This window comes from Tyto alba, unplaced genomic scaffold (genome assembly GCF_018691265.1).
Source record: "Tyto alba isolate M040663 unplaced genomic scaffold, T.alba_DEE_v4.0 Super-Scaffold_2, whole genome shotgun sequence".
Taxonomy (NCBI): domain Eukaryota; kingdom Metazoa; phylum Chordata; class Aves; order Strigiformes; family Tytonidae; genus Tyto; species Tyto alba.
This window is the reverse complement of record NW_024881282.1, coordinates 36,782,229-36,798,162: the sequence shown is the minus strand read 5'-3', so window position 1 is coordinate 36,798,162 and position 15,934 is coordinate 36,782,229. Positions and strand designations below refer to the sequence as shown.

The following is a 15,934-nucleotide window of genomic DNA, read 5'->3' as shown; positions in this document are numbered from 1 at the left end:
GAGCAAAGAAGAGAAGTCCTGTGCGTTGCTTTCCTAGAACAAGGTCCGTTGTTAAAGAGAGGAATGAAGGCCCAACAGAAAGGGGAATTTAGACGGGAATTCAGAACTAACTATGATGTTGGAGGTCACAGTCACCTAAGCAAGCTAGCTGGATTCCCTCAACTTCCTCTGTTGTCCATGAATGCAGGTTCTCCCAAAGAAAAAGCACTAAATTTTGGATATGCTTGGGTATGCTCTCTGGAAGACCTGCTTTTCCTCTGTTGCTTATAGAGAGACCGGTGGAGAGTTTCTTGGCTAAAGTAGAAGTCCAAGTTGGTTGAGTGTGAATATCCACCCTTAGGATTTCTGTGAATTACGGGCAGGTGTGACTGCCCAGTGCCCTGAACCTTGACCAAAGCAAGTCACAAAGATGACGTGTGGTGACAGAAGGGACTGTGGGCGGTAAGTGTACTCTTTTACTGAGCAGAAGAGAGAATTTGAACCTGCCTCTTACAGTAGTGACATATTGCTATGCACTTTTGATCTGTATAATCATGGAACACCTAATAGCTCCACAAATAGTCTCTAAGACTAAACAGTCATGGGAGTTTTGCTGTTTGCTGCCATAAGACAAATGCCGTGACCTCTATATCAGCAATATGTGTTATGGTGGTATCAATTTGTACATGAAATGCACCATCACTGCTTCTTAACATATATTGGAGACTTACTCCCTCCCTGCAATAATCACATTGCACATAGAATTATACAACACCCTCTAGAGTCAGGCCCTGCATCTTCAGCACTGGAAAGCAGTGTGTATGTTTCTGTAGTGAAGATGGTCTTGAGATGCATGCAGGTGTGGAACATCTGTATCATGCTATTAAAATGTTTGAAAGAAATTAAGTCTCTGAGAGAAGAGATTTGAACCATAATGTTTCCCTACTTATGATGAGTGAAAATTGTGCATTTAATGTAACCGTATTTAGAGTGCTATTGTGTGCTGCAAGAAAACCTTTGTAATATGAGCAAATAGTGGGAAAGCCTTAAAAATTATTGTTTTGTAGGCTGAAAAGTAATATTAGCTGATATTTCCAGAATTGCTTTTTGGGTTTCCCAAAATGCCTATTGAAGGATCAGATTTGCTTCCCTTGTATAAACAATAATCTCTTTAATCTAATCACAAAACAAATAAAATCAATCATATGCTCTTATTTCAATGATTCACTTTTATTTCTGCCATCACAGTACTTTAAAATCATCAACACAATCACAATCGTGTTACATTAGGTGCTGTTCTTTGCTGAAGGTCTGCCCTTCCTTTAGAGAGGTGAATGGGAGAGGAAGGGAGGGCACGGATAGGAGGCAGGAGTGACTTTGCCCAGAGGATGGAGTGGCAGAACTGCAAATGGAAACTGTGTCATAAATCTGTCCTGCCCACTGGGCAGCATTGTCCCTTACAGGAGCTCAAAAGTAAGATGCTGAGCTGGCAGCGGGAAGTTCACAGCCGAAACTTTAGTCTGGGGGCTCCAGGAACCTTTGGGTACCTCTGGTGAGAAGTGATGTATTGCTATATTCTTTCTTAGGAAAAATTGTGTGTGTTTGTGGCAACTTGATTGAAAATGTTTTCTTTAAGCTTTATTTTGCTAACTGTTTCTCCGTCTCAGTCTTAATTTTTTCCCAAATGAATCAAGGATGGCAGAATTTCAGGATGAGTGCACTAAAGCTTTGTTTGATATTAGATAAATCCTTCTTCACAAATTATTAGTTTGTTTTTAAAGCATCCGTGCTATCCTTAAAAGAGTTTTATTTGCATTTGCAAAATGGAGTGAAAGGTGCTATTTTGAGATCCTTGTGTAAACTTTATGAAAAAAGTTTTTGACATGTTTTTCTTTAATGTTACTTTTTCTATAGTGACACAGTTCTCTCACAGTGCTTTGGGTTTGCTACTTCTTTCCCTAAAAATCATTTATCTCCAGCAGAACAGCTAAGATAACGGGAAAATGGAATTAACTTTTAAAGGTTTCAGCTGCTGTTGTCAGCATAGAAAACAGAAAGGCCACAAGGTGGTAGCAGTCTGTAAGGCAGGGTCAGGAGATGTTTGAGAGCTTTGCTTCTTGATCCAGGGAGGCAGATAGTGCCTGTGCGCCTTATGCCATACAGTGGAGCATTTACAGTGTTCAAGCACTGTTATTTTAGCTCTGTTTTCTTGAGTTATTTCACTTTGAGGTGATCCTGTGTGAAGTAGAGCAATGGGGGATAACACCGCAGTGTCTCTTGTTGGCCCTGTAGGCTGGCAGCATGTGACTTGGCCAACGATGCCAAGTGCAAAGCCATTTCAAAATTGCCAACATAAATTGGCATCTGGGTTATGTGCTGCCATGAGGCCTTGGCTGGCTCATGCAGTCTGTCTGCTTTTTGGGTCTCTTCTAATGGCATCCAGAATGGCACAGCCCCAGGTTGCAGAGTGCTGGCCTCCTATGTACTCCTTATGCCAGCTCGGATCAGTTCAGAGTAATGTAAGGGGTTAACTTCATACTGCCTGGCTTTGTGAGAGATCAGATGTCATGTACCCTCCTGGGGCTGACATAGGCTTATGTTAATAGAAAAAGACAGTGAAAACTCCATCATGTGCTCTGTCTGATTTGACAGAAATACAGTCATATGCCCACATATGATCAAGATTAAATTTGTGCTGCTGAGTGATCTGACAGTGTTCAAACACCCATTAATGTGCATGAAACCACAGTTTGGGGCAAAAGAAGATATGCTTTAACTTCTGCTGCTCCTGCTATGAGAGAAAGGAGGAGAAAGGGGAGTTTCTGACAGATTACTGGGGCAGACAACTGCAGGGATCATTTTGGTCTGGGTTACAATTACCAGAAAACATACAGGAGATTGTTCTGTAAACTGTTTCACTGTGAATTCTGAGAGAGTTTCATCCTTTCTTGATGCATGGGAATTATGGGAATGTGCGTGAGGACTGACACCGCTAACCTATTTCTACCCTGTTATCTGCTCTACATTATACTTGAGTGAACTTTTTGTGTGTCAGCAGGACTTAATATAAAGGCAACATTCAATTTGCAACATTATAAGGTTAATTTAACTCTCCAATGAAGATAAGCCCTGCATTTCTTGCTGCATTTCTATGTATAAATGCTGGTTGTGCCATGAATAGCAACAGTTTAATTTGGGCATGGTGCTCAGATGTGAATTCTCAGACACTTTGCAGCATGCAATTTAAATCTTTTAAAGCAAAAAAAAGGGCGTTAGTACTAGTATGGACTCTACATTCATTTTCATTTTCTTACTGAGAGCCATAACCAACAGTCTGAAATGTTGTTTCCTCCATGGAGTCCATCTCTACTCTCGTGAAAGTTTTTCTCCTCAATGCTAGTGATTTAAACACCTATTCATTGTTTGGTAAGACTCTGTCCCTGGAGTCAAAGAAAGCATGAAAAAATGTCACTTAATGTTGCACAAAATTAAGTTATGGTTTGTGTTAGGTCCCTTTCACCCACTGCTGCAAACATGAAAACATGCTGTAAATTTATCTTGATTTTTATAGGACTGTTCTTAGCAATACACTGAAGTGTGCTTATGTTAAACATGCTACAGATGAGTTCCAAAATAAGTAATATCCTAAATTGACCTGATTACCTTCACTGCTGTTTCCTTTGGCTGTAATATAGCTTATGGAGTGGTAAAATGCAGCCCTGAAGGTAACAGTCTAGATTGTTGCTCTCTGATACAATCATTGATACATTTTTCTGTTTGACTTAATTTCCATGTTTTCCTTTGATTCCACAATTCTCAAATGCGCATTCTCCATTTTACAGAAAGCAAACTGTTTAAGAATATATATTCCAGCTACTTTTAGCTAAATAAAAATAATATACTCTCTGGATACTCATACAACTGGCTCACTTATGGGATTTAGTAAATCTCTATGAATGTTTACAGGTATTTGAGAAGCTCTTAGTTAAATCTCCTTTAAATCCAGTTATTTCAGCTTTGTTCTTTTCTGTTCTTTCCAGAAATTTTCTTCCCTCAGGCCATCTCATGAACGTCACATCACTAGCTGCCAATACTAATTCTTGTGTCCATGCTTGGGTTTCTTTTTTTTTCTTCCTTTTCTGAGCTCCAACTTTAATAAGCCTCCTGGGCTTTTTTGAAGATTTCATCTGCAACTGCAAATAAACCCTTGTGTACTGTGACGCTTCTATTTGGATTAAAAATCCAAGTGACCTTGTTTTAAAGACTGAACAAAGAGCTCTTGAAGATACATGGAGATGGATACTCGACACACACCCGAACTCAAACCTGGAGAACAGAAAAAGTAAACAAATTTTTTAAATTTTTTCTGCCTTCATTAACAAATTGCTCTGAGCCTGTTGTAATGTTTAAGTTCCTTCTTCTGTTTACTGAGTTAAAAAGCAGTTCTGTAAATTTTTCCATTAGAGGGGGTGTTTCTTTCCCATTTTCCCCTGAACGCACTGGTTCTTGTATATATAAAAAAAGTTTTCCCACATACTTGCGAGGATATTTATAATATTTTTATTTGTTACCTCATTCTGTTTTAAAGCCTTGGTTGAAGCTCTTGAGTTGTGTTGAAACAATCTGAGATCACCCAAAAGGAAACCTGGTGTCAGAAAGTTTGCAAGCAACAACATATGCCCTGTTCTGAGGCAACCTTGTTTTAACACAAGTGCTTCCCAAAATCATGTTATTTTGTGCCAGCACAACCCCTTGAGAGAAATGGGCGATGGTGAGACCCTCCTGGAAATGGATGAGAAAAAAGAAGTCAGAGAAAATGGGTGATGACCATGCATGGGTCTTACTGCTCCTGCACATGTTCTCCAGGGATAGGGAGTGTCTTTTTATTATATTCTTGTACACAGTGTTTAGCACAGCAGAGCTTTGAACCCTGCTAAGGGTGTTTGGATGTTTTGCGAATGCCAGTTGAAACTGTGCTGTTTAACTAATGGTTATTGTAGTGCTTTGAGAATTTGATTTGTTCCCACAGGTTTTATTTTTATCCACGTTCCCCAGCTACGTATTGGAGTGACTGTTGCTGTCACTGTCATGCCATGATTGGTCCTCACTGCATTCTGGACTACTTTATTTTTGGATTCGGAGTATGGCACTCACCTCTGATCACATGCAAATGTCTGCATCTGAGCTAGGCACCTTAAGTTTTTTCCCTCATCTGTGGAGGATTAATCAATGTAGCTGAGACTAGGGTATGAATCACTTCATGCTGAAGCAGATGCCTGTGTTTGGTTAGATGAATATGTCCTTCAACTCCAGTGGTTTTATTGACTAGATCCCCCTTGGCAGCCATGCTATAGATACTTAAGGTTAGGAGAGATGAATCGCATCCTTAGAGACCTCTTCTGTGCTGCCTGTATATCTAAGCATAGAAAGCAGATGGTGCCTAACCCAATCCCAGTCAGAGGGCTGGGTGCTGCAGGGGCTGTGTCCCTGGCCCAGGGAAGGGGCTCCCGCTGGTTTTCCCTATTCTATGAATCTGTCATAACCAGGCCCACGGAGTTGGCCACCTCTGGGGAAGAGTGTAAACTCCAGATAATAGTCTTTCTCCCTTTTTAACTCTGTGACATCTTCCCTCCCTGCCCTGCCCTGTTTTTGCCCTTCCCTTTGGCTAATCTCTGCTGCTGTTCCCAGCGCTATACTTGTGCCCGCGCTGCCTTCTACCCAGTCTGCCAGTTTTTTACTGGTTTCACTGTTTTTCCACTGGGAATTTTTCACTAGTGTCTTTCTAACTAGAGGGGCAAGAAGTAAGAGAAATTCCTTCCTCAGCTTTTGAAATAGCTTAGAACACAAAACAAGCTGCACTGGGCCAGCCTCAGGGTTCACACACCTGCTGTCTTTTGACAGGGCACAGCAAAAATTAGTTCATGCACAGATTGATATGTATTTTTATTTAGAGGTCTGGTTCAAAAGCATGAACTTTCACAAACAAGGTAGCAACTTGGCAGTGGGTCTGGGGTTGACATGTCTAATCCCTCCTCTACCCTTCTTGCTCTTGACTGGGCATTGCTGGCTGTGTGGCTGTTTTGTAAACATGGAGTTTACTTACAAGAACCAACTCAATTACCTTTTCTGATTTTTAAAATGAAATAATAATAAATTTTTCCTTAGTTATGAACTCCCTAGAGATTGGATATAGTCAGCAGAGAAGCAGTTAATGAAAGCATTGCCATCTGGAGTGATAAGGGCCTTGTGAGAGACCAGTAGTAGCAGGGCTGATGCATCACAATGTCAGTACAGAGTCAGTGAGTTTGTGACTTGCACTAAAGATTGCCTCTGATTTAACATGCAGTCATGGATCTGCTGGGATAATAGGGCTCTGAAAAGCCTTGTGACTTAGCAAGACTTCTGTAAGGAGCAGTCCAGCCAGAAATCTTCTTTAGCTCAGAAGGTGTACCCCATATTGTAAAATATGGGCTGATCATAAGCAACAATGTGACACCAGTGCTGGGAGGAACAGTGACCAGCTTTCCAAAATGTCACAGAAATAGCAGAGACAGTGAGAAAAGTTGATGGGGAAGATTCTCTGGGGAGGGAAAAGTTAAGAGACCCATTGTACAAAGGGGAAGCTGGACAGATGGTATATGCTTACTTATGGCAAGCTCTGATCCTACAGCACTGCATCAATAAACAAAAGCATTTAGAGAACAGCTATCCTGATTGAGTATCCTGTTAAGGAGCATGAACTTGAAGTTACATTTTCACAGCATCAGTGATAGTGTAAAGTCAAACCCCTCTGAAGCTAACCCAGAGGTTTGAAGTCTGCTTTCCTGCTGAACTCAGTCTGGGAATGACACCAAGCAGTCCCCTGGTAAAATGGCAAATAGATTATTTTACTATGGCTTCTTGTACCTGCTACATTTCTGATGTACCACCCTTAACTTGGGCTGTTTTATGCTGCTGAACAGGAGCATGGAAAATACTTCGTTATTTATTTCTTTACAGAAACATGTTGTCTAATGGTGATGTGGTCTGTGTAAAATACTCAGCATCCCTTCAGTGATTTCTGGATGAGCACATAGGTGGCATGTCCGTACTTCATAGCTCAGATATCCTGGAGCTAGCTCCAGTTACAGCTGGAATATTTTAGCAGTGTTGTGCTGAGATAGCAGCCTGTTCTAAAGAACAGTACAGCAGTTTCAGTAGTGACTCCGTTCCTCTGCAGGGAACGTTAGCTGGCTGGGCTGCTGTGATGAGGTGTCAGGCTGTTTCCCAGTCCAGGGCTATTTTGGTGGGCATTAACTCTGCAACCTTTGCACCACTCTCTGTTGTACAGTGCAGGCATGCTCTGTTGCCTGTTTCTGCACCAAACAGATGCATGATATAACAGACAACATGACAAATATTAACCCATAGAGGTTATTTTTGTCTGCTGTAAGATAGCTGTACCCAAATTAGGACAATGTGGAGTAGATCTGGTGATGCTTAATGAGTCAAGAAGATGCAGAGCTGGCTGGGTAAATCAGCAAAGCAGATCTGTAATGCAGAGAAGAAACAGTTCAGTAATGTTTATACTTTTAAGATGAAAGCAAAGCCTCTTGACTCTGTGAAATAACAACAGCTGAGATGAAGTAGCACTAGAAAGGTGATGAAACCACTGCACTAGCTTTAAGCTATCTGGCACAGATGCTGCTCTGGAAATTGGTGCAGCAGCAAGAATTCTGCATGGGCTGAAAAATGCTGCTGAGAAGCTATATAAAATCACCATAGTTTCATGCTCCATCTAGTTGAAACACTTATAATCCAGAAAGTGGTATATATGAAGGAGGTTACTGTTCTTTAGGTGGGTTCATAGACTTTTCGAGATGTCCTCCAACATTGGATGATGTCTTTTATATTTTTCCAGTGTTTCAAAAAATTTTCTAATGAAGCGTGTGTTCCTGCTTGCCTTGGTTGTTTTTCCTGGACCCTTCAGAAATAGTTCATGAAGTCCCTGGGGACTGTAGACCACAGGCTGAAAATCACTTAATAATTGTCTTTCCTGGTGCCTTGCAGATTCCTGGGACACAGAATCTCTTTCAGCAGAAAAACCAGGGTGATGCATCCACAAATGCATTCATTGTTTATTTGAGACAGAAGGCATATTTTTAAGGTCAAGACAATGGTGTATGCACGGCAAAAAGAACTGGATGGAGAACAAAAGGGCTAAGTGACATTTAGTGTGTATGATAATTATTTTCTTATTTTCTTTTTGCATTCAAAACTTTTCTTTGGAAGGTGAGGTGAGAGGTAAGTGAGTTTGTAGGGTAGAGAACACTGGTTAGACTTACTCTGCTGTGGCTATTTTTTTTTTTTTTCTGTTGACTTGGGGTTAGGAACAGTCTGTGGCTGTTTCTTCTTCAATTGTATTTTTAACTTCTGGCAAAGTCTCACAGTCTTGAAGATGCTTATTTTTATAGATTTCAGAAAACAAAATAAATAAAAACAAGCTATTTGTATCTCTGTGCTTGTGTCACTCAGTCATAACTATGACTTTCACTGGTCAAAATAGAACCCAACAACTGTTTCTCTACAGCTATGGAGAGCTCAGATAAGACTTGATAGTGCAAAAGGTACAATATATTTTCCCAAAAGCCTCCTGTCTTTCCTTCCAGTAAGAGGAAGTTCTTATTTATGGGACAGCTGCCAAAAGATGAAACTCATAAGTCTGCTTTTGTCCAAGTAAGTTCATACCAGCAGCTGGCACTTCCTAGAGTAGAAATCACTGCTTCCACGTATGGGGAATTTGTCCTGAGATACACACACATTGTGGATGAATGTCCCAGACCCCTCTGAGCTGCTCCTGATCCCAGACACTATGGTATTGCTCCCCTCCTGCATGGGGGGGTGGGTTGTAGGAGACAGGAGGGCACCTCATGCCATTCAGATGTTGGAGATTACTAATCCCATGGTTTCTCTTCTGTCAGTTTCTAAAAACTCTCTAAATGTTTCTATGGATGAGGAACTTGCCTGTGTTTCAGTGCCAGTAGTGTGAAGCTCTGTTTGAGGATGCAGCGCAGTGCCATGTGCCAGCCATGGCTTTGCAAGCCAACCGTTGTGCTGTTGGGCAGTTCTGGCAGTGCATTTTGGAAGGCAAAAGCTACTCCAGCTCTCCTTTCCTCACTTTCAGCTGGACTTACAGGGCAACAAGAAAGTGCATACATGCTGGAAGACGGCAAAGGGCAGCAGGATGGGGCAGTGGTGCTGTGTTGGGAGAGTCTTCCCTTGGCACAGCCTCACTCAGAATGATTTTGCATCAGGGCCTGAGAAGCATGGGCTGGTAGGGCAGAGGTTTTAGGGCTCTGTTTTTGCAGCCTCTTAAAGAATGCCATTATCATAAAAGGAGCTTTCTGGTGTTTCTGGATCTAAAAAGTCCAATAAAAATTTAAGTGGGAAAACATACCAAAGTCACTCTTATTTTCTGTATATATAGCTCCAGTTCTCACAATACAGCACAGACGTTACTGTCTAACCATACAAGGCTGTGTCCTCAGTAATGACATCTCTGTGTTAAGGAAATTCCCCTTGAGTTTGGCGTGGCCAGGAGCTGAGTGCCCAGCACTGTGTGCAGAGGGGGAGCAGGGCACAGTGACCTTGGTTGAACAGCAGGCAGAACCAGTACAAGCACGCTGGGAGCCCCAAGAGACAGGACATGTTTGCCAGCCACTGTCATTATCCTCCAAAAAAGAGCTTAAAGGAGGCAGTTGTGTACAGGAGGGTGGGGAGCAAGAATTGGTGAGGGTGCCCACTCACACACCTGCAGCCTCGCTGCCTCCAGCACTGGAACAAAAGCAATGACAGCTCAGTCCCAGTCTGTGCTTACTGGTACTGACAGCAAATCCAAGGGGTGGCCTTGCTTCTGCAGCTGGACTCTGCTCTGAGGGAATAGGGATGTCCTGGCTACCTTCTTGTTAATTTAGCCTTATTTGCTACAAATAAATTATTAGCATCTCTCTGTTTTGATCCCCACAGGAATCTGCAGTTCTCCCTCTGATTCTGCTATGTCAGGTGTGGACCCTGCCTGGACACACTTACCAAATCTGAATACTGATCACCCAGTTTCTGTCCTAGATGTGTCTTACCAGGCTTTCTGAGGCAGTAATTCCACACCATAGCCTTGCTTTAAGTAACCTATGACACTGAATATCCTAGGTTAAGAACTAGTGAGCATGAGGCAGTGTTTTCTGCTTTGCCATAACTGGCTAAAATGTCAAACCAACAAACGCTCTTGTCTTCTTTAAAATGTTCCTCCTTGCTAGTTACTTCATGAAGGCTAAGAACTTTACAACTCTTTTCATAGTAAAGTCCTCATCCCCATTGTTTCAATGAGCTGAGCTGGATTTTACTGCTGGGATCAGCTGCCAACCCTTGGAGGAGCCCAAGGATGATGCTGTGAATGGTGGTGCCTCAAAAACCAAATGTGGAAAAAGACTGCTTGCTGGATGGAAACACAGTTCCTTGAAACAGGGCACACAAGAGCACATGAGCTTCTCCTAAGGACCCGGAAAGCTGGTCTTGTGACCAGTTGCAGTAAGTGTATGGTGACTTATGGGAGCAAGGTGAATTTTCAGCAGCAGTTCTGACCCTGTGTGGAAGGGAAGGCTGTGAAGTGTATTTTTTTTATCTTGAAACTACAGGGAGGATGCAGTAATCATAAAGATTATTTTTTCTGCCCACAGGAACTTTCCTAACCCAACTTCGAGTAACTTCTACTAACCTCTACCATGTCCTGTCTGAATTCTTGAAATGCTGCTCTTAAGTAACACTGTCTTAAAAGAAAAGCCAACCTCCCACTGTCACTTATTACAACGTTTTGTAACTATATTTAAAGGCAGAAGGTTTTCTGACCTCTCTAGATGAGGAAGAATGTAGAACTTTTAATATTTTTCAAGCAATGATGTTCTAACCTGGAACCCATCATTTGCAGTTGATTACAACTGGCCAAACAATGAATGACCACAGCATCCTCTGCTTTGAAGCACCAAGAGAAGTAGGAAAACTTTGCTTTTGTCTCTTTCAAGGCAAGCATTGAGGAAACTTGCAGGTGACAGCAAGGAAAATGAGGGTTTTTTTTTCTATATTCTGAGATAAGAAAGGTCATGGTTCTATGTATTTCTTTATTAGGTATGAAAGAGTTTGTTGTGTGAACTCCTTGCCTAAGGTACCGTGGATAGTAAAGGTTTCTGTAGGGTCAGAAAGTGTCTCTACTGCATCATGAAGGAAAAAATTACTAATTTCTATGAAACACAAAGACATCAACTCTGGCTCAGGATGTCCTTGAGTGCAAATCACTGGAAGCTACTAGATTGTGTTAGTGACATATGTAGTGTTATATATTGCCACCTTCTTGTATCTTCTCCTTTTCATCCATTACTGGACACAGAGTGTTGGGTTTGAGGGACCTTTTGTCTGATTTGGTAGAGACATCTCTGTCTTCTTATGCTTTTCTGAATGTTTCTGATTTAAATTAGACATGCAGAAGGCAGCAATGAAGCCCTGTTTTGTCTGTCCCATAGCAAAAGGCTAGAAATTTTGCAGTGCTTGAGTCAGACTCAGTGACGTTGGTTTAATGTGCATGCCAATCTCCATTTTTCCAAATACTTATGTATGAATATAAAGGCTATCATATTTAAACACAGCTCTTGCTCATGGGCTCCCAGCTGTGCACCAATGGTCAAGCATGGGTGATAGATGGTCAAAACCAGCTGGGATCATCCTAGTGACATCCTGTGTAGCTCTGACTTGAAAATTTCTCCGGTGGCCCTGCACAAGAGCTCTGAACTGCCTGAGCCACAGATGTTAGCCACAGCGTATCTATCCTCCATCCTGTCACACAGTTTTCGTTTGAAGACCTACAGGGCACAGATCACGTGGAAAATTGTTTCTGAGGTTTATTATTTCCTCTGTCAGAAATGAGCAATGTGGTTCTTATCTGAATTTGTCAAACACTGGTTACCAGCCACTGGATCTGATTTTACTTTTGCTGCTTGGAAGAAAGACTCATCTCCTATCAGAAATGCATTCCTATGTAGACATTGCTGGGTCTGATCAAATGGCTTTTTGACCATCTCTTTAGTAAACAAAAGAGGGGTTATGGATCCCTGTTAGAAAGTAATGAAGCCATTTTGGGTTAATGAGTACTGCTCAGCAGCTGAGCTGCAGCAATGAGTTGTGCTTGCGCTCTGATCTTTCTGCAAGCAGGAAGGATACATGCCACCAAGCAGAAAGGATAAGCCACCGTGAACTGTATTTTATTTGACAATTGGAGCAGCCAAAGAGGTCACCTTCTCTAACCCAGTCAATGAGCAGTAACTTTTAAAGCTGTGGCAACCCCCCTTGCTTTGGATGTGTGTCTGAGCCCTGAGCTAATTTACCCCCTCTGTGCACATTCATTGTCTCATCACAAAGCTCAAGGGACTGAAGGGGCCATGGAGACAGATTTCTCTTCTTGTTTTTAAGTAGTGTCAAACTGAAGACACATGAAGGGCAGTGAACATTTTTCACACTGTTGTGTAGCTCCCGGCCACAATTCCAGTTAGAAAGAAAGCCAGAAGTTTTGTACTATTGGGGCCACTTGGGACGTTTATTTGGGGCTCAGAGAGAAATTCCAGGCAATCTCCACAATATGACTTTTCTCAGTCTTTCAAAAGAGGTGATTTAAAATTTGCTCTGTAATTAAATTGTTATAACTAGCAGCAATTTTCTTCTGCTTGCAATTTAGTTCATATTAAATTTGTCTCTCTAATTTTTGTCTGCATGAACTTGGGAATCTTGCTTTTAATTGACTGATTTAGATAGATCAAGAGATAAGGTTCTTCTGGGAGCAGGCACCCGAAGGCTCCAAACTTTTCATGTTGAATCACTGTATCATCCCAGGGCCAGGGTAGTGAGTGCAAGAAAATTTTCTTTCCTGCAGAGTTTATCAAGAGCATCTTGGGATCAGGATAGCTAATTATTCAGGTTAATCACTGCTTGAAGTTCTTGCGAATGCAGATTTTATATACATAGAAAAGCTATGTGTTAAAAAGATATAAAACCATAGCACTTTTTCAGTCAGGTAGTTCACCAGTTTGCAGTGGGTTTTTTTTTGTTTTTTTTTTTTTTTTTTTTTGTAGCCTGACCTCCTCCAAAGCCTGTGGAAGTCAGTGAAAAAACTCAAAAGAGACTCACGGCTTTAAGTCAAGGAATTAAGTTGTATGCCTTAGTGCCATAGGATATTACTGCACTAAAGAGCTTAATAAGATTAAAAATGGGATTAGGCATTACCATGAATGCATGCAAAGAGTTTACATGTCTGAGATAAAGCTACAAAGCTTTATTTTACCTTTCAGGGAAATGGTCCCAGACTGGAGCCAAGAAAAAAAAATTGCATATCATAGCATTGCACACAAAGAGGTACATCTTTTATCTTCTGAAATGGAGAAATCTGGCACACACTGGATGTGGAACTAAAATCTCACTATTTTTTTTCCCAAGACATAGCTCTTGCTGATCAGTGAAATGAAGATGTCTCATGATCTTTCTTTTGAGCCTTAGATTTTTGTTAGTTTTTATATTTATTTTTCCATATGAGCTTTTGGTTGCAGTTGCTCCCTTAGCCCCTAGAGAATCAGCGAAGGACCCCCAGTGCTGCAGGAAAGAAGCCTGGAGAGGAGAGGGGATGTAAGGAGACGTGGGCCAGCTGCTGTCAGTGGGAGCAGATGGATGAGGGAAAAGGCTTTCCTGAAGTACATTGTCTGGCAGAAAATAAAGGTGAAGTGCAGGGGATGGAGGAGGCAGAAACGGGCTAAGAGAGGGGCAGGGAGGGTAACGGAGAGGGCGAGCAGACAGTGTAGCACTGGGGACCATGGGTGGGGGCCACGTAGCTGATGTGTGGGGATCAGGCCCCCCGTGCCTCAGCTCAACAAGGGGTTGCTGAGGACTGCCACTCACTGCATACATGTCCCCCCCGAGCTTTCGTAGCGCGCAGCGAGCAGGAGGCTGTTGCTGCTGACTTTGCTCCCTGATGGTGAAATGATCCTGTAGCAGCAGGAGGTCGCTTGGGCTGTCTGGCGCTTTCTGGGGGTGAAGGGCTAGTACAGCCACCTTTCCTAAGGGCTTGCTGGGTGCTAGCAGGGGTGTGGGTCTGAGCCAATGATCCCTACTCTTCTTTTTTTTTTTTTGGTTTCCACAGAGAAGTAATAACTCCTGACAGGTAACAGGGAGCAGGAGTGAAAGCTCAGCTCGGATGTTCTTCTTCCATCATATTAATGTGTTTCTACTTCTTCACTGGTTTGTTTGTGTCTTGTCATTGGAAGTTTACAGATGGCTGCTAAACAGAGATTCCTGTGTATTTAACTTTGATATTGTAATGACTGAGCATAAATTTCATATGAAAAACAAACTTATTTTTATACATCACTACTGTATAGCTTGAGAGAAAGCACCAATGGCGATGGCCCAGCGCAGCTGCCCTGCCTCCTGCATGAACTATGCCTGATGCATACCAGATGTTCTCTGCAGGGGATTCTTGGATGCTTTCTACAGGCCAGTCACAAAAGTCCTAAGCAGCAGTCTTCCCACTTCCCATGGGAGAAGAGGCCAGCTTTCCCAAGGAAGGCATTTGTCAGGACTGCTTGTTCAACTACTACTTAAAATTTTGATGTCTTGTTATATTCAGATAGATTTTCCTCGTTTCATTCTAGCTAGTATTTGTCCTCCTTTGTTATCTATACACTACAGCTACCTCCAGCTGGGAATCGCAACTCCACCTGGCTGTTTCAGTGGGCTGTGCATGCTGGAGCAAACTCCCTGCTGCCTGTGGAGTCCCTCCTCCTTTCTTAATTTTTCTGTCTGTATGTTTCTTTCCTCTTCCTCCCCCTTATACATTAGCTTAAAATGTTTAACAGTTTATCAGCCTCTGTCCTCAAAATGCTTAGAACTGAATGCAGCTTTCTGGATGGGGATGCAAGAGTGTTAAGTTCCTGTTACGTTTCTCATAATATAGATCCTTATGGTGCTATTTCTATATAGGCAACTTTAGTCCAAAATTTCTGCATTTGCTGACCATATTTCACTGGTGACTTGCTTTCCCCTTGCTCTTGTCTGGGACTGGGGCTTGCCAGATCTTCTCCTAGCTTAAGATTTGTTTTTGAAAAGACTGTTCCCTGATGCTTCCATCTGCATGTTCTTCATCCCAACTGTTTATATATGACCTGGCCAGGTACTGACATTTTCAAGACTGTTTGTGCTGCATCTCCACTGTCCCCACCTTGTTAGTGAATTTCAGTATCCACAGGCTGGAGTACCACACTGACTTGGAGATCAGGATTATTATTAATTCATTGGTTCTCAGTGATGTACTTACAGAGTGCCTAGCATGGAAAGACCTTGATCTCAGTGACAGTTTCTGGTAACACTGCAGTTGCTAAAGCCAGATCTAACACTACTTGTTTCCCATGTGGCTGGCTTACTGTTATTTTGCTTCCTTTACTTTCCAACTTGTAGCTAGCTCCCCTGGTGCAGACAGGTGCAAGCTTGCTGTGCCTGTGCCAGCAGCTGCCTGGATGATAAGGAGGCTGTATGGTGTACAGGTTTGAGCTGACTTGTATCCAACTGGCTTGTGAGATGAGCAAATGAGCTTGTCTTCTCCTTGTGCCTAGAGAAACCAATGTGGGGTTTTGATGAAGCAATGTGATTTTGTGCCTCAGGTCATTTGTGGGGCAGAAACCTCTGTATGGCCGAGGAACTGGCCCTGTGTTGCATCTGTCTCTAACCTGCTGTGCCCCTCTTCACCCTCTGTAAGCTGCATAGATCACACTTCCAAGGGATGTTTTCTACCAGCCTACATTGGAGAGGGTGTTAACAGTCCTGGGATTTCCATCTTTTGCTCCTTCTGGTGTCCTAACCAGAGGTGAGGAGAAACAAACCAAAGGTTATTGAG

The 15,934-nt window shown here is 42.3% G+C and overlaps 1 long non-coding RNA gene across 1 annotated transcript in view; it reads left to right on the top strand.

The window, feature by feature from the left end:
* Positions 1 to 1,242: 1,242 nt before the first annotated feature.
* The window catches only part of LOC116962879, a 35,729-nt gene continuing 21,037 nt past the window's right edge, over positions 1,243 to 15,934 (top strand). The window contains exons 1-2 of the long non-coding RNA XR_004407859.2: positions 1,243 to 1,531; positions 4,020 to 4,321. This is a non-coding gene — a long non-coding RNA (uncharacterized LOC116962879). The remainder of the gene's footprint in view (positions 1,532 to 4,019; positions 4,322 to 15,934) is intronic.